The sequence below is a fragment of the Xenopus laevis genome, chromosome 7S, assembly GCF_017654675.1.
Source record: "Xenopus laevis strain J_2021 chromosome 7S, Xenopus_laevis_v10.1, whole genome shotgun sequence".
NCBI lineage: Eukaryota > Metazoa > Chordata > Amphibia > Anura > Pipidae > Xenopus > Xenopus laevis.
Genome location: NC_054384.1, coordinates 38266508 through 38291648, shown reverse-complemented (window position 1 = coordinate 38291648; position 25141 = coordinate 38266508).

Here is a 25141-nt window from a genome sequence, read left to right as displayed (position 1 = left end):
AACAAATGCTTTCAAAGCCTTTACCCTCCCATATAAAATGGAGGAGAGTATATCAAAGATAAAGGTTAAGTGGTATCTATATATTTTTTTTGGACATGTCATGGGCCCAAGACCCGTGTAAATCAATGCAGATTTTTTGAGAATGCAATGCCAATTTGCAGCATTCCTTTGTTTTGTATGTGGAGAGTTTTTAAATACTTGTATTCCTGGCCCTTTAACTTTAGAATGCTCTTTTTTTTAGTCATTTATTCAAGGCATGATGGATTCTGGAAATATACAGTATAGCATGAATTCCTTGCAATGATAGATACAGTTGTTCTTGCCTCTAAGATGATCTTTATTAATATAGTAAAATTGATTGCAAAAATAATTCACATTTTATATGCAATATTTCTACTAACACAGGTTAAATGAGGCAGTGTTGCCCCAACTGGGCCAGCTATATATATATATATATATATATATATATATATATATATATATATATATATATATATATATATATATATATATATAAAACTACTGACACACGACAATGTAAGGTGTCAGTAGTTAATCAGGCATGCATATGGTCACTGGTCTTATACTAAGGGCAGTCCCAGTTAGTTAGTTCTATTATTAAATATAATGTTGAAGCAATTATTTTTCCAGCCTGCTTATTTTATCCCTGCCGGTTGTTTGTGTATTCTCTGTCATTTTTAAGCCTTACAGCTAAATACTTTGATCAAAAGTGGATCATCAATGAAAGATTAGAATGCATAGCAAAAGAAAAAAAAGAGAGGCATATAATCATCTTATCTATTCTTTTGCATTTAAAACAGAATGTAAAATTAAAATATAAAACAAGGATTTAATTACACAAAAAAATGTCTGTGGGGGTTCTACAGTATATCTAGGAGATAATGACACACTAAGGCTAAGGGCACACTAGGCGATAGCGCTGCGATTTGACTCGCGGCGACTTTTCGCCGCGACTTTTAATCCGCAATCGCTGTGGAAACTTTGGCGCTGGCGTCTATGGGGAATCACGTCAAATCTAGCGAGGCGATTTCGAGCGACAATAGAAAAAAGATCGCCGCGTGTGTTTTTACGCTGGCGATTCCCCATAGACGCCAGCGCCAAAGTTTCCACAGCGATTGCGGATTAAAAGTCGCGGCGAAAAGTCGCCGCGAGTCAAATCGCGGCGCTATCGCCTAGTGTGCCCTTAGCCTAAAGCTATAGTCACTTCTAGTGAATGGAAAAAACTTTAGGGGTCATTTATGGAGGACAGTGGGCACCCCTTTGTGCTCATTAAGATAGATATTCTTCTTGTTGCCTGACTTTGGTTTGCACCTTGAGCAGGCCACAGCAACAGGGGGCACAAATCTGCCCTAAGGCCTATGACCTTTATTTGGGTGTCTGAATAGTGTGACAGTTTGGGTAAGAAAAACCTGAATGCGCAATTCCCTATTTCATCTTGATTCCTTCAGGCATTTACATGACTTTGCAAGTTAAGACAATAAGTTACTATCCTTTTGACCACATGTTCATTAAAGTTTGAAAAGTCTCGTTTGGTTCATTATGAATTATGCAAAATGCAACCTTTAATGGCTAAAGTTTTATACAGGTATGGTATCCGTTATCTGGAAACCAGTTATCCAGAAAGCTCCAAATTACAGGCTGTCCCATAAACTCCATTATAATCAAATAGTCCAAATTTTCAAAAATGATTTCATTTTACTCTGTATTAATCAAATAGTACCCTGTATTTGATCCCAACTAAGATATAATTAATCCTTATTGGAAGCAGAACCAGCCTATGGGGTTTATTTAATGTTTACATGATTTTCTTGTAGACTTAAGGTATAAAGATCCAAATTACAGAAAGATCTGTTAATCAGAATACCCCAGGTCCTGAGCATTCTGGATAACAGGTCCCATACCTGTATACACATTTTGAGTTTTTGCTTTATTTGTATTATTACTCATGAAAGAAAGTAGGTATGATGATCTCCATGTAATGTGCTACAGACATCTCATGGTTGACAGATTTCAAGCTTTTTTCCTCAAGGAAAGATATTATCCTCAAGGAATGATACTGCATTACATGTGTTGTGCACAAATGTATTCAATGTTCTCTGAAGATGAGAGAGATCTTGGTGTGTCCCTTATTCAAATAATACCATATGGTGATATCACCATGAATTTACAATGAACAGTATATATCTGTATTCCACTAGAGGCCAGTACTCTGCCATATATGAAGACATGGTTGACTAAACTTCCTGCAAAGAAATTTTATTGAATACAGCATTAAACCAGTTGATAAAAGATGTGGCCTGTCATTCATTTATTGTTCTTCAGCTTCAAAGAACAGGGAGTTATTTTTCAAGCAGTTTATTTGTACCGTATTAACCTCTTTTTTACCCACATATTTCTACAGTGTTTTGCATGTAAAGTATACCTACCTGTCCTCTCGCCCAATTGTACTAATGCAAAATAAATATTTACCAGTTACAATGTTTTAACTAGGTATATTTTAAAGTCATTTGCTTTCAGACTTATTTACACATTCCAAACATTGGCAGACCAACATAATTATTTTTATTAATAACTTCCCATTTGAATCACAAGCCAATGTGTATGCAATTGTTTTGTTTTTCTAGTGAATATATGTTGCAGCATATAGAAGTTATTCAAACATAAACTCTTACATTTGCTAAATATCAAATGGGGCTTCAATGCAGTCTCAGCATACATGGTTGATGGCTGTTAGATTAAGTTAAGCAAATATCGGATTGGTTGTGATGTTTTACTGTACTGTAGCAATTTTGCACCACGTTTAATAATAAGGCAAGAGTTATTCTCAGAGTACTACTGGTTGCAGTCTGCCATACAACATTCAGTGAACTTATGCAGTAGGTAAGTGAAATAGAACCAGTATCATGTTTCTAGTGTGTGACTGGATAATTTGCAGAGTGAGCCCAAGTGTAGATTTTCCTTTCTTACTTTAGCTAACCCTAACTGAGCTTTAATTAGTCACTTCTAATGCGTTATGGTCACTGTAACTGTTTATATGGACAGTCCATCACTAATGCAGCAGGTGATTATTATTATCCACACATAATCTTTCCCTTTCAGTGATTCCTCCTAGGTGGGCCTTCTACATGCATGCGTTGATCTGCTTCTTGTCTCTTGTTCAGTTGCAACAGCTTTCTGGCCACTGGCACCTGGGTTCTGTCTTCTAAAATAATGTACTCCATTATTATTTTGGAAGATTTGAATAGAAAACGTATTGTGCTGTAGTTTTCAATTTGAAATTCAATTTCTACTTGTACTTTTTTCATTAAAGGGAGCAGCTGTTTTGCAAGCAAGAGATGGGACTGGGGAGTTTGAAATACTACTCCCTGTGCACCACTGTTCTTGTTCATTGCATAGCATTAATTATGTTGTGAGATAATGTAATTAATGTTATGTTAATGCTGGTTAGAAAGAGATGGGGTATGCACTCCCTACTTTGGTATGACAGCAATTAACCCACTGATCTTGTAAGTACTGTCTTTAATTCAAAGTCACAATTTTTAAAACAGTTTTAAGTACAGGTGTGAGACCTGTTATCCAGAATGCGTGGGACCTAGGGCTTTCCATAATTTGTATCTCCATACCATAAGTCTACTAAAAAAATCTTTTAAACATTAATTAAACCCAATAGGTTGTTGTACTTATAGTGCCTCAAGGCAAATTTTCGGGCTACTATGGCCCTTTTTTCAAGCCTCTTGCCTTGACAAAGGGCCATAGTAGCCTGAAACGTTGCCTTGAGGAAATAAGTAAAGATTCACTTTTTTTTTTTTTGCTGCTGTTTTTGTTGATCTGCAATAAAGATTAATTATATCTCAGTTGAGAACAAGTACAAGGTGCTGTTCTAATATGACAGAGAAAAAGAAAATTGTTTTTAAAAATTTTATTTTTAAAATTTTTTATTTAAAATTATTTAATTAAAATGGAGTCTATCGTAGATGGCCTTCCCATAATTCAGAACTTTCTGGATAATGGGTTTCTGAATAATGGATGCTATACCTGTACCAAAAATGGTGGCAAGTTCACATAAAGTTACCATTTAATGTTACTATTATATTATATTTTACAGTGTTTTGTGTTGATTCTTATTTTGGTTTAGAGAAGTTTTTGGGTTTGATGCTTTGCCTAATATAGCATGTGTGTGATATGAACTGCTCCCTTATAAGATTAAAAGTACATAACATATATTGTATTTTTCCTTGTATTCAAACAATAGACTTTACACAACCTTTGTGTGGTCAGGTTCCAAAGCTCCCAATAGATTTCTGTATCCATATAATTATCAGTAGTATTCATAGAATTCCATGTATACATTTGTTTTATGCTTAGAATTCCATTTTGACAAGTTATCAACCAGGCTATAGGCATTTCAATTTACCTGGCATGGTCAAACATTGTTTCCTGTATGTGGAGTGGAAAAAAATCTTTAACATATGCCATTAAGTCAAAACAAGTCATCTAGAAATAATAAAAAAGTTCACAATTTAAGATGTGGGAGCTTTTTTTTAGACGGAAGTCTACAGTATAAAGAGATGGACTAACAGTCAAACTCATGATTTCATGCCTTTCTCAGTTAGCCAGAGACTGATTATAAATACCCTTCCACATATAAAGATTTAAGTATGTGGTTCTTCTTGAGGAACTGTTCAACTGTTCAAGTAATTATCTTTGAACATTATGTGCTTTGTGAACATAGGAATCAACACAAAACCGGATAAAGCTTTGAATTGCAAGGCAATTCTGGAGCTCTCAGTTCAATTTTCCTTCTCTGACAGCAATTGTACAGATGATCACCCTTATATTGTGGAGATAAAAAATAGTTCTAAAGAATACTTGTAAGATATGTCCATGTTTCCCAGGGATTGCGACTCATGCATGTAATTTTTCAAATTAATGACAAGACGTGGACAGAGTGTATATGTTTAGAACAAAAACATCTTGTTAAAAAGCACTGTTTTAGGACAGCTCCCAGAAAGGAGAGATTAAATTTCTAGCTGGGTCTTTATTAAGCTTGATTGATGAGGAAACTATGTGGTAGTTTCCATTGTTTATTAAATGCAGCTTGGCCAGCGGCACAAATACTTTCAGAATGCTAAATTAAAATCTATCTCTTTTTTGTATGTAAGCTGATGAAAATTTGATCCTTTGGTTTCACTGGAAGGTGATATTGCCCACTGGATATGGTATTTATACAAAGGATGAAGGCTTTTTTTGAGTTTAATTCATTGTTTAAGGATTTCTTCAAAATATATTTGACAGATGGGCCAGGACGGGTGAGAAATATTACATTTTTCCAGTGTTGAAAACAATGTGTATAATTTAATATCCTGTAACAAGCATGGTTTCATATTATATATTTTTTTTATAGTAAACATTTTTATTGTTTTTCAAAAAACAAGGAGGGGGTACAGAAAGAAAAGAGGAGAGGGGAGGGAAGGGGGGTACAGTGATATGTATGACACATGAATATCCATGTTTCATCAAGAGTATTAGCATCATAGTTTCAATATTAAGACAATTGGAGCAAATGTACATCTAACCAGGGGTTCCGTATATTGCAAAAGTTATCTGGACATCCTTGTGCTTCATATGTTAATTTCATTAATGGGAGTATCCAATTCACATAATCTATCCATTCACCTTTTCTAGGAGGGGCTGGAGCCATCCACTTCATAATTGTCATTTTTTTGCATAGTAAAGGAGTGATCTTACGAGTACCCTTGATCTGTTGTGGGTAAATGTCATTTAGTGAACCTAACAAGCATACTTCAGGATAGTGGATCGGGGGAAGGTCTAACATGTCCACCATGTACTTGGTAACCTCCTTCCAATATCGCTGGGTAATAGGGCATGCTGTCTTGCTCCCCACATCTTTTACATATCTGGGAGGGAAGCTTCCCCATACGGTACAATCTATTAGGGGTAAGATAAGTTCTCAATATGAATTTATGCTGAATCAGTTTATCTCTGGCATTAATCAGAACCGTATGAAGATTTTCTGTCACTTCATCCCATTTTCCCTCGTTCAAACCAGGAATGTCTCTTTTCCATACTGATAATGCTGCAGAGAAGGGATTTGGGGCAGTTGCTATAATTTGGGCATATAAAGGTGGCCATACACGGGCCGATAAAAGCTGCCGACAGACGGAGTCGGCAGCTTATTGGCCCGTGTATGGGGGCCCCCGACGGGCTTCCCCGATCGAGATCTGGCCGAAAGTCGGCCAGATCTCGATCGGATGGGGTTAAAAATCCCGTCGGATCTGTTCGTTGATGCGGTCCCGCGATCCGACCGCCCGTTTGCGAACGTGAAGGATCCGATCGTTGGGCCCTAGGGCCCACGATCGGATCAGCCCGATATTGCCCACCTCAAGGTGGGCATATCTGAGGGAGATCCGCTCGTTTGGCGACATCGCCAAACGAGCGGATCTATCCGTGTATGGCCACCTTAAGATTGACACCATTTTAGAGGCATTCTCTTTCCTGAGCTGTGTCAGAATTGGGGGTTCATCCATTAAGATATCTGCTGGCCCAAAATGCGCAATAAATATATGATGTAGCTGTGGTTTCATATTATATTTGGTTCTCAAGCTGCAATTGGTTCAATGGGTTCACCTTCAGAACACCAACCAGAAATGGTCAAGTTTTACAAAGTACTCCATGGAACTATGAGACTAAAGTAACCTCATATGGTTTCAGCAGAACACTTAAGCCCATCAACATTATAATAAAGATGTCCTGAAAGCGTTGACATGTAGTCCACCTGCAGGGTGGTCCAACAGACTCCTAAGGCCCACTGGCATGGTTTGTTTAGGAACATGCTTAAGAAATAGATGTTCGTTACAGCTTCTGAGGACTCACTATGAGGATGGAGATTTAAGAAGAATGCTGCTTAAGGCGATGGAGTAGATGTTACACCTTGGGGTCTAGTACTAGTCTGACAGTTATGGTCTGCATTATGGGGGCTGAACACAAGTAAAGTATTATGGTTTATAGTCTAGGAATACCTGGAATATAATAAGGGCACTATGCAAGCTGTTCACAGATGTTACATTTATTTTATGTTGTTACTAATACATTGTATATGTTTGAATTTGGTAGGATTTATGAAGCTTTAATATGTTATTTTTATGGTAATGTTGTTATTAATTAAATAAGCTGTCTGTTGCCTTTTCAAATATCTCAGTGATCTCAGTGGCTAGATTTTTTCTCAATATCCCACAACAACCAGGGCCAGATTGATTGCAAACGCGAGCACACACGGACTTAGAAAGCGGCTGTGTGGCATGCCACCCCTAATATTGTGCCATCCTAGGCCTGTGGCCTTGCCACAAATCTGGCCTGATAGCAACCAGACATATGTTATTACCTCTGCATTATATAGTTACATGAGTTTGAAAAAAAGAACAAGATCATTAGACTGATCAAAGCTAAAAAATTGCTAAATTTTTTTTGTTTTGTTATGGCTTTCAGGAAAACCATTACCTACTTTACACAATTTTAAGTCCAAAACATTCAGAACAAAAAAAGAAAAAAACATATTTAAGGCAGAAACCTACATGATCAAAAGATATTGAGACAAATGCAGATTGCATAGAAGTCACAATTTAAATGCAGATAATCTGAAGCCACATTACATATTTTCTAGCAATGATGTGCACATCACCATGGATACTGAACACTGGATGTCAGAGCAAAAAAACAAAACAAAAAAAAAAACAGGCATACAATAGTCACTAAAGTGCGAACCCAAATAAAAAAAGTAAACTAGCCTAGATGTTGTGGCCTATGAAAAGGTCACTTCTCCAGACACAATGCAGTAAAGGAAAGGGTTGTGAGATCTATTGTGCACAGAATGGGGTTTAGAGGTGCTTATTGAATAGCAAATGTTTAATGTAGCCAGTCATAAATTCCTCCAGCCGGGATTTTTCAAGTACATTTTGCTCTTAACATTAAACTCAGACAGCATGACCTTAAATTATTTAAAGTGGTTGCTCACTTTCAAATGCTTTTTTCAGTTCAGTTAGTTTCAGATAATTCATCAGAAATAAAGAATTTTTGCAATATAATTCTATACCCTATACAGTATGTGACCATTTTCTAATATTGAAATATAAAGTTTAATTTTTAACCTTCTTATGTCTTTCTAAAGCAGCTCTGGGGATTGGGGGTTACCATCTCTGTAACTTGTCTAAATTGATACATTTAGTTGATACATTTCTTATCTTTGTCCCTGCTGAGCAGATTTGTGGAGTTTCATTAAAGGCAGCTGTTAGAATTGATGCAGAAGTTGCTAATAATGATGCTACTGAGAAATGTATCAACTAAATATAGTAAATTGTAACAGTTCAGAATCATCACCTGGATCACTGAGCTGCTAGACAGACACCAGAGACAGGAACATTCAACTATAAACTTACATTTTGGGAAACTGGTAAAAAATAAAAGATGGGAAGCAATTGAAAAAAGTCTTTATTTCTGGTGAACAATATGAAAACAACTTAACTGAAAAAAAAAGTGTTTGGAAGGTGAACAACCCTTTTAATATGTATATAACTAGACTGGTGGGAGGGAAGCCTCCCTCCATTTAATCAGTGTCATTCAAAATATCAAGTATTCCGTTTGTGTTCTTGTTCACAATTGTTTTGTCACCTTTCAAATTTGCTAATCTTTTCCTTTTATGATATGAGGCTGTCTTTTCAGTGAGGACAAACTGTGTCATTATGTCCACATTCTACTACAGGTCCAGAATGCTTTGGGTTTCATGTTTTCCTGATATGAGGTCTGTCGTAATTTGTATCTCCATACCTTAAGTCAATTAAATAATATTTAAACGTTAAATAAACCAAATAATTGTTATGCCTCCAATAAAAATAAGAATTATTTGATTAAAATGGAGTCTGTGGGAGATGGCCTTCCTGTAATTTGGAGAAACAAAAATTGCATTAGAAACTGGCTAGTGCTCATACTGTACTTGCCAACTAATTGTGGCCCTGATACAGTATGCTTTAGCATTCAAACATCTATATAGAACAGCCATAGTAGGTTATTTATACAGAGTTCATTATCTCTATTTAAACTAGCACAGCTAATTACAAGGGAGTTGACCATGTGAAAGAAAACAATGCTTCATTTATGTTTAAAGATACCAAAAATAGAAATAAATTAAATTATAAGAACTTATTTTCAGAATATGTTCAGCATAGATATTGTGCTCATGGTCTATATAGGTGTAGGCTGCCCTTTTTGTAGGTTTCTAAAATGCAGTTTTCTCCCAAAGATCTGCAGCATTCACATTTCTGCAAACCTTATACTAATAGAAATCATGTGCTGTTTTTTTATCAGGGTGTACACATTATTTTCTCTTGATTCTGGTCAGAAGACATTAATATCCAGATGCAAGAAATACCAATCTATGCAGAGGGCACTGAAATCTCCTTACATCCCCTAAGCAACAAATGCAATATTGATGGTTTTAATGTTCATTGTTCAGTGTACTTTTATGCAAGAAGAGCATGTATTTTAGCAAACCTGTTTCATTTAAATTCCATAGTACCCTAGGTAATGAGTAGCAATTGTTGGAATACTCCAATTTGATTCATGTATTTATTTGCAGCTCAGGTTATTACCTAAGTACATAAAGTATTCTGATAAAACACATCAGACTTATCCATGCTTTAGAAGATGAAGCCATCGCATATGCAGCAGAGAAATGTTAAAATAATTCCTTGAACATCCTCTCTGTGAGCATATATTAATATCCCACTTTGGCTTTTCAATAAGACACTCTGAGACATATTACCATATAAACAGCCGTGCATTTTTTCTTGTTCCCGAGTTCTGAAGCTGTTCCAGCTGCATCCGTATTGTATCTCTGGTATTTAGAAACTTCCTTTAGCATTTGCTGATGGAAGTTTGTTTTGCAACTCAGTAGTCTGATCAGCACGATTTTTATCAGGATGTAAAACTACTTAGCAGAAGGTGATCTCTTCTGTGACAGTTAAAATGCTAAAGATGTACATGAATTGCTTAAGTACTTAGGAGAAAATCAAAGCTGTCAGTGCAGATGAAACGAGTTGCAGTAATAACTGTGGATGGAAATTTACCATTTCAAACCCCACCATTAAAAACTGGCACAATGTTTCCAGTCTCTTGCTTACCACTGCAGGGGGAAATATATATATATATATATATATATATATATATATATATATATATATATATATATATATATATATATATATATATATATATATATATATATATATATATAAACAAAAATGCTGCTTATCTCATGATTAAGGGACAAGTAAAGGCTTCACCTTCATCCCACACTATATTATATTGTCCCCTTGCCTGAACCTGATTGCCAACATTTATGTTTCAAAAATTTGCACATACACCAAGGAAATTTGGAAAAACCGCACACCTCACATACCCCAGCAGAGTTTCCTGGTGCTCAGTGATGGGGGAATCGGCAGCCACCCAGTCAAGGTACGTAGAAGGATCACCAGCACACAGGAGTTTAGTTAAGCAGGGCAAGCACTTGCAATTTTATTAAATGCAGTGCATTTAATTAAATTGCAAGGGCTTGCCCTGCTTAACTAAACTCCTGTGTGCCGGTGATCCATCTACACACATACACCAAGGGGCAGATGTATCAAGGGTCGAATATCGAGGGTTAATTAACCCTCGATATTTGACTGCCGAATTAAAATCCTTCGACTTCGAATATCGAAGTTGAAGGATTTTGCGCAATTCGTTCGATCGAACAATTAAATCCTTTGAATCGAACGATTCAAAGGATTTTAATCCATCGATCGAAGGATTATCCTTCGTCATAACATTGTTAGCAAGCCTATGGGGACCTGGGGGCTAACATTGGCCTCGGTAGGTTTTAGGTGGGAACTAGGGAGTCGAAGAAATTTTTAAAGAGACAGTACTTAGACTATCGAATAGTCGAACGATTTTTAGTTCAAAACGTTCGATTCGAAGTCGAAGGTCATAGTCGAAGGTCGAAGTAGCCAATTCGATGGTTGAAGTAGCCAAAAAAACATCCGAAATTCAAACTATTTTTCCTCTATTCCTTCACTCGAACTTAGTGAATGGGCCCCTTGCAAGCTTCGCCCCCCCCAGACATGAGCATGGTTAAGGAGAAGGAAAGGTTAAAACTAAGTAAGGTCTGTAAAAAAAACACAGTAAACCCTCAAAGTAATTCTGCTCTGTCCTCTGTAAAAAGAAACATTGCAGTTCTTTTACTTCTGTTGTGTACACGTGTGGCTTCTTTTTTTTTTTTGTAACTTATACTTTTTATTTTTCATCAAAGAAAACATAAAGCATTAACATGTTTGATACAGTTATTACATACAGATCTTAAGGAGCAATATGAGGTCTCAGTTACATATTAATATCCAATGCTTAAGCTCATATTCCATGTTATGCATGTTAGGCTGCATATATAACAGTTGGCATGAAAACATTTATATAAAATCAAATATGAAGTGAAAAGAAGGAGAGAAGGACAGAGAGAAACCAACTAAAGAAAGAGGGGTTGGGACCAGAAAGGGAGGGGGTCCTAGTTCGCTGGATATAATTATTATTACTAAACTGTTCGTGATCGAAGTTCACGGCTGGGTTGAGTTTGAGAGTAGTTCCCATGGGGACCAGATCTTGAGATATGGGAGGATTTTATTTTGCATTCTTGCCAAATTGTATTCGTATTGTTTGATACTATTAACTAGGGATGCACCGAATCCAGGATTCAGTTTGGGATTCGGTCAGGATTCTGCCTTTTTCAGCAGGATTCAGATTCAGCCAAATCCTTCTGACCAGCCGAAGCGAATCCTAATCCTAATTTGCATAATTTGCCGATTTTTTGTCAGAAAACAAGGAAGTAAGAAATGTTTTCCCCGTCCCACCACTAATTTGCATATACGGTTCGGTATTCACCCGAATCTTTCATGAAGGATTCGTGTGTTCGGCCGAATTCAAAATGGTGGATTTGGTGCATCCCTACTATTAACCCTTTGTTTCACTTCTTGTAGGGAGGGGATAGAGGAGGTCTTCCACTTGGCCGCAATTGAGATGCGGGCAGCTTAGGGTATCTGATTAGCCAGTTTTTGCATGTGCTGTGGACGTTTCTTGTATGGTTTCCCCAGAAGTATGTGTAGAATGCACTTATCTAGAGTTTGATGGGTCACCTGATTTAGCAGATTTATGATTTCGTCCCAGAATGTTAGTATTTGGGGACAGAACCAGAATATGTGGAGTATATCCCCTTGATGCCCACACTCTCTCCAGCAATTAGAGGGAGTGTCCGGGAAAAACCTATGCAGCTTAACTGGTGTATGATACCAAAACATTCAAATTTTAAAGACATTTTCCTGTTGTCTGACACAGGTGATCACACGTGGGGCTTCTTTATCAGACACCAAAAAATTTAAATGAATCAAAGTAGATACAATATAATTTACTACTGCCCTGCACTTGTAAAAGATCTGTGTTTGCTTAGGAAAGACTACAATAGTTGCATGCCCCTAAACATTAATACAAAATGTATATATTATATATATATATTATAATGTTTACATTCACAACCACTAATGAATACAAATGGAGGATGGAGAATTTATCACATGCAGACTATTCAAGTATTTTTGGACTTTTTGTTGAATTACTATTTATTTATTATTATTTATTGTCACAGACAATTTTTTTGTATTAAATTTAATTTAAGGGGACATGCACCTTTAAAGTCACTAATTGAGGGATGGAGTTTCTTACCTGCCTACCTACTTATACTTGTTTCTTGGTTCACCATTATGAGAGCACTTGCAAAAGGGAGTGGATCCCCAAAAGGTACTGTGGTGTGGAGATCTCAATAAACCAAACATGTGCTGATGTGAGTGCCATCTGATTTCCTTTTTGTTGTTGTTGTGTATGGAACCTCTGATCAGAAGAGTTCCCAGATAGAGCACCATGTTGTTTCACATACACAGGATTTGTATTTGTTTTAAAATACATCTCAAACCAACCTAAACCATAAACCAAGATAAGCCATGCAATGATGGTCACTCACATCCATAATGTATTCATGCCTGCCCCTTATCGATTTATACAACTTATAAGAAACAATTCTATAAAAGGAGCCATATATACTTTATACTTCATAGAAACCATTGTGCCTTAATTCTGCATTTAAGAAACATAACATACAGTATGTATTGATTAGTTACATAATGTAAAGGTATTACAAGTAGAATTACTTATAGTTATAGTCTACCTTCAGACCCAGGGTCGAACTGGGGGCCTGGGGCCCACCAGGGCTGCTGTTTTAGGGCCCCCTTATGGACCCCCCCTTGCGCCATGCATATGCCCAATGTGTTGTAGCTTCCAAGCCATGTATTTAATTATTTCATATTTATTGATAATGATTCTATTTCATTTTGTAATTGAGGTCCTGCCGCTACCTCCCTTCTTCAGGCTGGTTGTGGCAGGACTTCAATTACAAAAGAAATTATAAATAAATATGAAATAAGTTAATACATGACTTGGAAGCTAATTCTATGGTTGTTTTACACTGGCTAAGACACTTGATGGAGTATATGAATACTTTATATAAATACATCAGCCGACAAGGACATAGGGGTGCCCTTAACAATAGAGGAAAGATAGTAATTGTATAGGCAGAAATGTAATTTTACATAGATGCAAAATGTACTTGTGGAAGGTGTATTGGCAGGCACAACGAATGGATGCCTTTAGAAAAAAATATAATGTTAAAGGTGTTCATATATATAGGAGGGTTTTAATACAGGGATTGACCTAAATTCTATGTTTGTGTTATTGCTCCCATGGGTACTTTCATCTTCAAAATTCATGCTTATTGATTATCACCTAAAAAAAACGTAAAATGTAATATACAAACATGTAATGTAATATCGGGAAATGTAATATAGGAAAAAATGGAAAAATAGTTCATAATTGTGTTATGTGTCAGTAATGGATATTCAAACATTTAGGGGCTAATATTTAAAAGTGTGAAATTAGAGCTCTCCACAGTAAAATTCTGCCACTCTCTATTCATTCTTAGATATTTTAGAGGTATATTTCTCAATGAGTGAATGTATAAGTTCAACATTTGATTAATGTGTCTCTAAAAATAGAGCAGTGAAATTTTACTGGTGGTGAGCTCTAATTTCACACTTTGTCTAACCTTTAATTAGCAGAAACAAATATTGAACTCATTAGAGCATCTAGTTTGTTGAAGTACCTCCTCAAGAAGATTTAAGACATATCATTGTGCTGCTGCTCTTATTTGTAAAAGCTTTAGAGTCGAGGATTAAAATGCCCTTACGTGGCACAAAGTGCTTGTTTTGTACATCCATTCAGCAGATGTGGTATCGTCTGGACCGAGCATGAGGAATACCAGAAAAACAATGTCTTCTCTATAGAAAACAGACAGCACAAAGAATGTTATGTTTATAGAACAATAGAACCAGAACAGGAAAGACAGAGATTATTTAATGAGGTCTTGTGCTCAAACAGCTAAATGACAGATATTCATGCTTTGCCAAAGCTTTTGTTGCATAGGCATGTTTCTTGCGGCTTCTCTCCACAGATACTGTATCTGAAGAGATAAAATGAATCATGGGGCAAAAAAAGAGACAATTTTCCTACAAAAACTACGTTTTGTTTTTTATATATTTGCATTTTCATTGTTGCTCTATTATATTAGATAAAACATCAGACAAAAGCAAATTATAGTTTTTTATTCTCTTCTTTACTGCTGTACTTCAAGTTAAAGTGATATCACTCCATCTCTTTCCCCCCCAGCAGCCTAACAACAGGACAATGGGATGGTAACCAGATAGCAGCTCCCTAATACAAGATAACATCTGCCTGGTAAATCTAACAGCACTCAATAGTGAAATACAGGTCCCACTGAGACACATTCAGTTACATTGAGTAGGAGAAACAACAGCCTGCCAGAAAGCAGTTCCATCCTATAGTGCTGCATCTTTCTGAAAGCACATGACCAGGCAAAATGACCTGAGATGGCTGCCTATACACCAATATTACAACTTAAAAAAAATGCAGTACAATGTACAGTACAGTGTACAGTGTAGTGTAATTTAAAAATACAAGATACATCATAAAAATCATGACAGAATCCCTTTAAACATCTTTGCAAGACAAGACCATGCACATGCTCAGTGGGGTCTGGGCTGCTGCTTAGGATTGTCATAATTATCAATACAGCACAAATCAAATAATCTGCCATAGAAGCAGATACAGCAAGACTGATTAATAATAAGAATATGCAGACTGCACTGGGTCCTGTGTTGCCATGTAATCGAATGTGGATTTTATAGTTTTTGTATTGTTTAATACACACTTTCTCCAACTCTCCAGAACCAGTGGATGCGGCAAAAAAATCCTCCAAATACAATCCAATTTTATCTGTTTAAATCTGGCTCCATGATCTTTGTCCCTGCAGTTGGAGTGGAAACATAAGAGAATATAAAGGTAAAAATAAAATAAAATGTTTACTTTATTAACTGAAAAAGAAACCTATCCCTAATATACTTCAATTAAAAAATCTATACAGTTTTTATTAGAAACCTGACTGTATGCAGTAAAATTCCACCTTCATTTATTTGATGTGACTTCAGCAGATACAAATCAATACACGTTCGCCTCTGTTCTACAGGGAAACCAACAAAGCTGCTTGAGTTGGGAGTCCCTCCCCCCTGCCATTTGAAAGTACGATCGTTTTCCTACAGAGCAGTTAGGGACCATCTAAAGATTCCTATGCTTAGCAGTCAGAGCAAGTAATTGAAGGGAGAATTTAACTGCATACAGTCAGGTTTCTTATAAAAACGGTAGATATTTTTTAATGAAAGTATATTGGGGATAGGTTTCTTTTGAAACTGCAAAAAAATGTTTAACACCTGGACCCCCACCTGAAAGTGTATTAATGTTACTTTAAGAGATAATTTTTAGATGAGATCAGATAAAGTGTTCATGTAATGATTGGCTCAGTTGGAGACGGAGCTGCCAGCAGAATGAGTCTGGCTAAAATTTAGCATTCTGCTTGCTTCAGATACTCCTTCAGATAATAGGCTTCATACAATCAAGGCATTAAATCTTGTTCAAAAACTGCCCGAATTATATAAGTGAACTAAAACAATATATATGTATTTCATTAAAAGGACCATTCTTGAGGATTTGGGGAGTTGTCAAGTATTTCTGCAAAATTAGATGATGCTAAATAAACTCTTAAGTTTGATTTGAATCTGTGCAGCAAAGGTCAAACTGAATTTTATCTCTCTGTGGCTGTTATCTACCATTTATGAGATATGTGCTTGAAACTGCAAAAAAACATTGAACACCTGGACCTCACACTTGAAAGTGTATTATTGTTACTTTAAGAGACAATTTTTAGATGAGATCAGATAAAGTGTTCATGTAATGATTGGCTCAGTTGGAGACGGAGCTGCCAGCAGAATGAGTCTGGCTAAAATTTAGCATACTGCTTGCTTCAGATATTTCTTCAGATAATAGGCTTCATACAATAAACTCCCCGAATTATGTAAGTGAACTAAAAAAAAATATATATATATACACATTTTTTTAAAAGGACCATTCTTGGGGAGTTGTCAAGTATTTCTGCAAAATTAGATGATGCTAAATAAACTTAACTAAATTAACTAAATTAAGTTTGATTTGAATCTGTGCAGCAAAGGTCAAACTGATTTTTTTTTATCTCTGTGGCTGTTATCTACCACTGTATATGTTGAAGCTAAATGTTAGTCTGGGTCAAGAAGGAAATGAAAGAGAAGGGTCATTTACTTTAACTTACTTTTTACTTAAAAGGTACTAGATTTCATGCAAGTTCCCCATAGGATTTGCAGTATATACAGCAGATTTCAGACTGCACCAGTGGCATAACTACTTTGGAGCATGCGCCCTAGTGAGAAAAGACTTCAGAGGGCCCGGTGTTCTTCAGTTCCTCCCAACCCAGACCTATGTGCCCACCTCCTTGTACTGTATATTTGCAGCAGCTGGTGGTGAAAATGATAAGGCAGAAGGGGTTAGGATAAGGAAATACCATACAGCATATACTGTACTGCTGTATGGTAGTTATGCCACTGGACAATGCTGTATTCATGGAGGGGACGCAGATCACAGCAATATATTGCAGTTTTCCAAAGTGCAGGTCAAGGTGTAAAGTACAGAAAACATGGTGGACTGCACCCATTATTTGGACAATGTGGGGGTTATTTATGAAAGTCAGATTTTTCTGGTCGAACTTTTAAAGGGGAAAACACAAATTTACAGAGAAAAATCGTGATTTATTAAACTCTGATGGTGTTAAAAGTCTGAATTAAAAAGTACTCCATCTCAGACCTGCTGAGGCCATGTAGAAGTCAAATGCACATATCCTGTTTGCAATTGGAAGATATCCTGATCTGCGATGGGATTTTTTTGTGTTTTTTTGGGCGATAATCTGAAAAAGGCAGAGTTTGAGGGCACCAAATCCGAAAAATGGCGCAATTCGGATTTTTTTTACTATTTTATTGAGTGTTTTCCTGCTCCCGATTTTTTCGCGAAAATGCATTGCTAAATACAATAAAAAAAGTCCACGGGAATTAGGTCGCAGTGGTTTTAACAAAATAGTGAACAATTTTCCCCTGACACTGAATTTTACAGCAGTTTATCCCCTTGACTTAAATGAGTCATGTCAGGTCCAGAATAAAGTGACATCAAGGTGTAATTTTAGACAGTGTTGAGTGAAATTTTTTGTGCCCTGCAGTCACCTTAAACACTTTTTTTTTTTTCTTTAGAATTTTTTTAGAATTTTTTGAATAAAACTAAGCAGCATAGCAATGATTAGAATGTTAACCCTAAACTTACAGGAGATGCTCTCTCATACAGCTTTTTAGCTGGTTCAAATAAACATTCTTTCCTAAACAAGATATTGAGCAAGGCCACCATGTCTCATTTATATGTCAGCATTAAAAACCTTGTTAAAGAGGATTTATTATGTATGAGTAGCCAGGATATCCTTGTGGGGAATAAATCTTCTTCAGACATCCTTGAATGTGTGGCCTTAGGGAGGCTAAGTGAAGTTTGCTAAAGAGATACCCAGGTAAGCAGCTGCTTCCTAAAATTGATTTATTACAGAGACTAAAAATAAATTAACAGGGATTAATTTCTTGAGAATGTCTTTAAATTTATTCTGGGGAATACACTCCATTCCCTGAACAGTGTATTTAAGACCATGCTCTAAGATCTGCTTGACTGCTAGCATATATACAAGTAGGAACGGCACATTCAAAATTCAATAACTGCAGAAGCACCATCTTTAAGCTAGTAAAGCTATTTCATATTAAAAAGCATTTGTGCAATCACAATAATTCTATTAATCTTTAGTGGTGTTCCTGATATTTTTTCATCTATATCCTTTTGCTTTAGTGGCTGATCCTGCACTGCCTATAGATAGCCAGTATATTGGCTTTCTCTGGTAATCATCCAAGTCTCTCATAAACTTCTCAGCTTTCTCTTATTATCTTCTGAGCGTATAACAGTTTGCTGTTACCACTGAGCCCTGATATTACTGATAGCCCACAATTGAAATAAAATGTAATGCAAAAGAACCTTTTCATTTGCATATGAAAACCTGCATGGTGATAGACTATAAACCTATAGCATTCCCCGGTACTAGGCACATTAAAGGAAATTACATTTCTGCTGCACTGCTTTTTATAGTACTTGCAATTTTTTAAAATGTTACAATGGGCTTAGAAATCTTGAATATTAAAACAGGAGCCAGTGTACTGGAGGGTGGAGAATGGGCAGTGGAGGCTAATGAGGGAGGCAGGTTTGTTACAGTTAAGAGGGGAAGTAGTGGATGGAAGTATAGGGAGGCTGGTCCACAGCTTGTTCAAAGCAACCGATTCGCCATTTTAGCTGAAGATGCTGGGAAGGACAGCTCTGAACTGGACTAGGCTGACTCTCAGAGCACCCTGAGAGGCAGTGTCTCTAATACGGGTGGTGGGGGAAGTGCAAAGAAGAATAAGTAGGTTTTAGTTGGGCACTCGTGACAGGTGCTTGGCATGGGGTGGAATGAGTGGACAGGTTATTGAGAGGGGCTGGGGTACATAGGTACCAATGACAAAGTTAGAGGAGGTGGTGAAGTCCTCAAGAATAATTTAAAAAACTAGGTGCAAAGTTGAATGTGAGGAAAAGGTAATTTTCTCAGAGATATTACCTGTGCCACAAGCATTGTTAAGAAGACAGCTGGATCTTAGGGAGATTAATTCATGGCTGAGAGATTGGAGGGAGGAGGGTTTTGGGGTTTTGGAGAACTGGGCTGATTTCTCAATTGGCTACAGGCTCTTTGCTAGGGATGGACTGCACTTCAATGAAGATGGGACAGCTGCTTCGGAGGAGAAGATGGATAGGGTTGGAGGAGATTTTAATCTAGGCATGGGGAGGGGAGGATTCAGGAAAGGATACAGTGAAAGACAGGTTAGATAAGGTAGTGGGAAGGAAAAATGGGGAAGATTTGGTTGGGGGTACTGTTAAGGAAAGGGAGGACCACATGTCATATGTTCAATATGGTACCAGTATTCAATGTATGTTTGCAAATGCAAGGAGTCTGACTGATGGGAGAGCTGGAGGTGCTGGCTCTGGAGGGAAAACATGATGTGATTGGTGTGGCCTAAACATGTCTGAATGAGTCGCATGACTGGGCAGGTAATATAAGCAACTATACTTTGTTTCAGAGGGACAGAGGCAATAGAAAATGAGGAGGGGTATGCCCTGTGTTCTAAGAGAGCTTAGTTCAGTTTTAGACTGGCCCCCATCTTCTCAGATTCACTTTCATTTGGTATGGTACCTACAGTATGAATGGGAGGAAAGCTGATGTCATTCCAATATTTAAAAAGGGATTAGGATCTCAGCCTGGCAATTATAGGGCAGTAAGTTTGATATCTTTGATGGGCAAATTATTTGAAGGCCTTTTAAGGGATCACATTTAAAATTTTGTCCTAGTGATTGGCATGGCTTTCACCTCAGCAACCGCTCCTCCTCTGCCTCGCCATTCTGTCAATCCCTGCACTGGCTTCCGTTACCTTTCAGAATCAAATTCAAATTAATGACACTGACTTTCAAAGCACTTCATAACTCTGCCCCACCCTACATCTCTAAACTCATCTCTATATACTCACCCACTCGCTTACTACGCTCCTCTACTGACCTGCTACTCAACTCTTCTCTCATTACCTCCTCACATGCTCGCATTCAAGACTTTGCAAGGGCTGCACCCCTCCTCTGGAACGCTCTCCCACGGTCTGTCCGACTTTCTCCCAACCTTTCTACTTTCAAGAAATCTCTGAAAACGCACTTCTTTCGAGAAGCCTACCCTCACTCTGCTTAACTACCAAACGCAATACCACATTTCTCACCCACTTAATTCGATCTTGCCCACTCCCACACCTTGTGTATTACTCCCTTCCCTTTAGACTGCATGCCTATGCATAGGGCCTTCCTCACCTTTTTGTACCTGTATTGATTGTGATGTTTGTTACTCCATATATTCTATGTATGTAATTCATGTGATGTAGTTGTATAATCACATTTTCTTTACAGTGCTACGCAATATGTTGGCGCTATATAAATACATGTTAATAAAATAAAAAATAATGTCAGACAAATTTGATTGCTTTTCATGATGAGGTAAGTAAGATGCTGGACAGTAGATGTGATCTATCTGGATTTTGCCAAATCGTTTGATAACCGTGCCCCACAAACAACTGCTTTCTAAACTAAGGTCTGTTGGGCTTAATGAAGTCGTTTGCACATGGATAGGAAACTGGCTACAGGATCGGGTACAGAGGGTGGTTGTTAATGGTACATTCTCTACTTGGAGTAGGGTTCTCAGTGGGGTCCCTCAGGGCTCGTATTGGGTCCACTTTTATTTAACTTGTTCACTAATGACTTAGGGGAGGGTATTGTAAGTAATGTATCAGTATTTACAGATGACACACCCCTATGCAGCCCAGTTAATGTAAAGTCATGCACCTGGGATGTAAAAATAGCCAAGCCACTAATACCCTTAATAGGACTGCACTAGGCAAATCCATAATGGAAAAGGACCTTGGAGTCCTTGTAGCTAATAAACTTGGCTGTATCAAGCAATGTCAGTCAGCAGCCTCAAGGGTAACTAAGGTCTTGAGCTGTATTAAAAGGGGCATAGATTCACGGGATTTTGGGGTCATTCTTCCATTTTATAGAGCACTGGTAAGGTCCCATCTAGAATATGCTGTACGGTTTTGGTCTCCAGTGCTCAAAAAGGACATTTGAGAGGGTACAGAGAAGGGCAAATAAGTTGGTAAAAGGTATGGAAAATCTTAGCTATGAGGAAAGACTGGCCAAATTGGGGATGTTCACACTGGAGAAGAGGCTCTTAAGGGGTGATATGATAACTATGTATAAATATTTAAGGGGATCATATAATAATCTCTCTATGCTTTATTTACCAGTAGGTCTTCAATCTGACATCAGGTCACCCCTTTCGATTAGAAGAAAGGAGGTTCTGCCTAAATATTCGGGGGGGTTTTTTACAGTGAGAGCTGTGAAGATGTGGCGTTTTCTCCCTGAATCACTCGTACAGGCTGATACAGTACAATAAATAGCTTTAAGAAGGGGGTTGGATGGCTTTTTAGCAAGTGAGGGAATACAGGGTTATGGAAGATAGCTCACAGTATAAGTTGATCCAGGGATTAGTCTGAGTCAGGAAGGAATTTTCCCCCCTCTGAAGCAAATTGGAGAGGCTTCAAATGAAATTTGTTGCCTTCCTTTGGATCAACTAGCAGTTAGGGAGGTTATAATAAAGTCAAAAGTTTGAACTTGATGGAACGTGTGTCTTTTTTTTTTTTTAAACCTAACTTACTATGTTACTATATATTAGTAGCTATGCAAGGTGGGCATATCGGGGAGAGATCTTGTCTGGTGACCATGCCAAACAAATGGATCGCAGATTTTCTCTAGTGAAGGCATCCAAAAGAAAAAATACAATTTAGTTCTGTTGCTTTAATTATACCTTGATGTTGGGTCCTTGATAGTTTGCACTTTTTAAGGTCAAAGTGAATATATTTTCCTTTTTTTTTGTTTCACCATATGCGTCATTTTTATTACACAGATGTCATGAATAACCTGTTCAAGGACGTCCTTTCTTTATGTACCATTCAACATAACTATATTAGTATAGTTAACACAATACATTATGTTCACTTATTTGTCTGTCAGTGGGAAAGACTGACATTGTGGCGTGATCATTAGAAAAAAAAAAACCACATGACCATGCTTCCTTAAAAAAAATGCCCCAAAGATCCATTATGTAAATGGATGTCATTTTGAATGACTACTTATTATTTGATGGAACCATAACCAGAAGGCTGAGCAAAAGTTCAGTCAGTTTAGTGCAAACTATGACTGCCTCAGGGTAGTTCAGTGGCATTTTAGCGCACCCCCTGGACAATAGCATTTTCTGGAAGAACAACTTTTTTGTGAAATTGCTTAGTCTGAAACAATCCTTTTCATTATCTGCATAAATGCTGGGTTCATAGAAAATGCTAGAACTTTAATAACCACTTTCTCTTTCTTATGTACACATTTGTATTACTTTAGACAGCAAACAGAGAAATATCTTTCTAGTACTGTACTTACTGTTTGCCCTTCACAGTGTGACTTTCTCAGTTGCAGTAAATCAAGTGAGTCACTGCACAACGCATGGTCTGGGTTTTGACAGGATAAAACCGCCTTACAAGAATGCACAAACACTGTAACACTGAAACTTTATATCCACGTTTAATGGGTGGCATCTTCACGGATATATTCATTGAAATTCATTGACATTGAGATGTCAATGTTGATATTATTGCTGAATATTTTCTAAAATAAATATGATTCTTGGGGTTACACTGAGGCTTTTGTAGGACAACTAAAGTTCAAACACATAGGGGGGAATTCACAAAAGTGTCGGGAACGAAAAAATGTCTTTAAAATGTCGTAGAAAGTGTCGTAGCAACAGCCGACAAATTCACAGAGCATTTCCCCGCCAGTTTTCCGACATGTACGACACTTTTGAATTAGTGTCGTTAAAAGTGGGCGTGGTTTTTTAGCCGCCACTTTTTCCGACATATTTATGAATTACTCGTAAACTCATTTTTTTGGCCGACAATTTTGCCGACACATTAGGCCCTCCAAAATAAAAATGTCGGTCAAATTGTGTGTAAGAAATATTCGTGTAAAAGTCGTGTTTCCGAACTTTTTTTGAGCCGAACATTTATGCTAATGTCAAATTACTAGACAGTGTTCAAAGAAATGTTGGAAAGAGGTAATTATATATATTTTGGTAATTTATTTAAATGATTTAGTATGTATGTATGTATGTATGTATGTATGTATGTAGTATGTAATGGGATTGTACCCAGGGTTGGAATGGGAGAAAAAACTAGGCCGGGTAAAAAATAATCAAAGGAGCACAGATGTGTAGACATGATGATCCTGTACACATCCATCCATATTGCCTTTCTAACTTGTGTAATTAATGTAAAATATGTTAAAGATTATGCAGTCTTGTGCCTTTATATAGTCACAGAACAACCCCTCAGTGACTTCTAATATCCTTATCATTTACAGTAGGGTGTACATTATCCCTTATAATACATGAGTGAGACTCAGAGTTCCCTGTATAACTCAGCCTGCAGCCTTGTGTCTTTATATGGTCACAGAACCCCTCAGTGACTTCTAATATCCTTATCATTTACAGTAGGGGGTACATTATCCCTTATATACATGAGTGATACTCAGAGTTCCCTGTATAACTCAGCCTGCAGCCTTGTGCCTTTATATGGTCACAGAACAACCCCTTAGTGACTTCTAATATCCTTATCATTTACAGTAGGGGGTACATTAGCCCTTATAATACATGAGTGATACTCAGAGTTCCCTGTATAACTCAGCCTGCAGCCTTGTGCCTTTATATGGTCACAGAACAACCCCTTAGTGACTTCTAATATCCTTATCATTTACAGTAGGGGGTACATTAGCCCTTATAATACAAGTGATATCATAGTATCATGTCAACTAGGGTGTCCAGACTATGCTAGCCTGGGATATAGTCTCAGCACCTGGCCCACATCAGAAGATAGACTACTATTTTTATTAAAGTACATCTACTATATTGTGCAAGAACAAGTACGCCACGCTTATGACACCGCCACAGTTAAAGCTCAGAGTGAAGATGCTTAGGTCTGAATAGAAAACTACTTGGACTCTTCAGCTATTGTTGCATTTCAAGTTGTCCAAGGTCATTGAGAGGCAAAGGCTGGGGAGTAGGTTTGCACGGTATAATATAGCTTTGGACAACGCTCCATGTTGAACTGGTGTGCCTGTGGCCCACCAGGAAGCCTGATCTCAATGGGCAGTGACCCACCCTAGTAACTGGAACACATCCAGCTGAAGACTATCTAAAAACTAGCTAAAATATAGCCAAAAGGCATTTTAAAATCTTAATAAAAAGATGAAAAACAATTATGTTATCAATTAAGTTAAGTGCATGGAAAAAAAGTTGCCTCATGACGAAACTTTGGGCAATTTTAGAAAACAAAGTGCAGTGAGTGCTATACCACTAGAGATTTCACATTCAAGCTGGCGGGAAGGCAGTTCGAGGAGAAAGAGGGACAATCTGAGACAGTCTTTAATTGGTTTTAAATTATTAACAATTGTAGTTGCTAGAGTCCAAATTCCCCTAGCAAGCATGCATTGATATGATTTTGAGACTGAAATACAAATAGGAGAGGCTTGAATAGGTAAAAGTATTTAAAAATATCAATAATATATGTTGACAGTAAACCCCACTTGAAAGCTGTAAAGAGCCTGAAGCAATGAATAATAACTGTAATACTGATAAAATAAAGGGGAATTGTAAAGTTTTTTTGAATTATACATAAATTATTATATTCTATAACATATTAAAATTTAACTTTATGATGAGCCACTACTTTAATAGTGT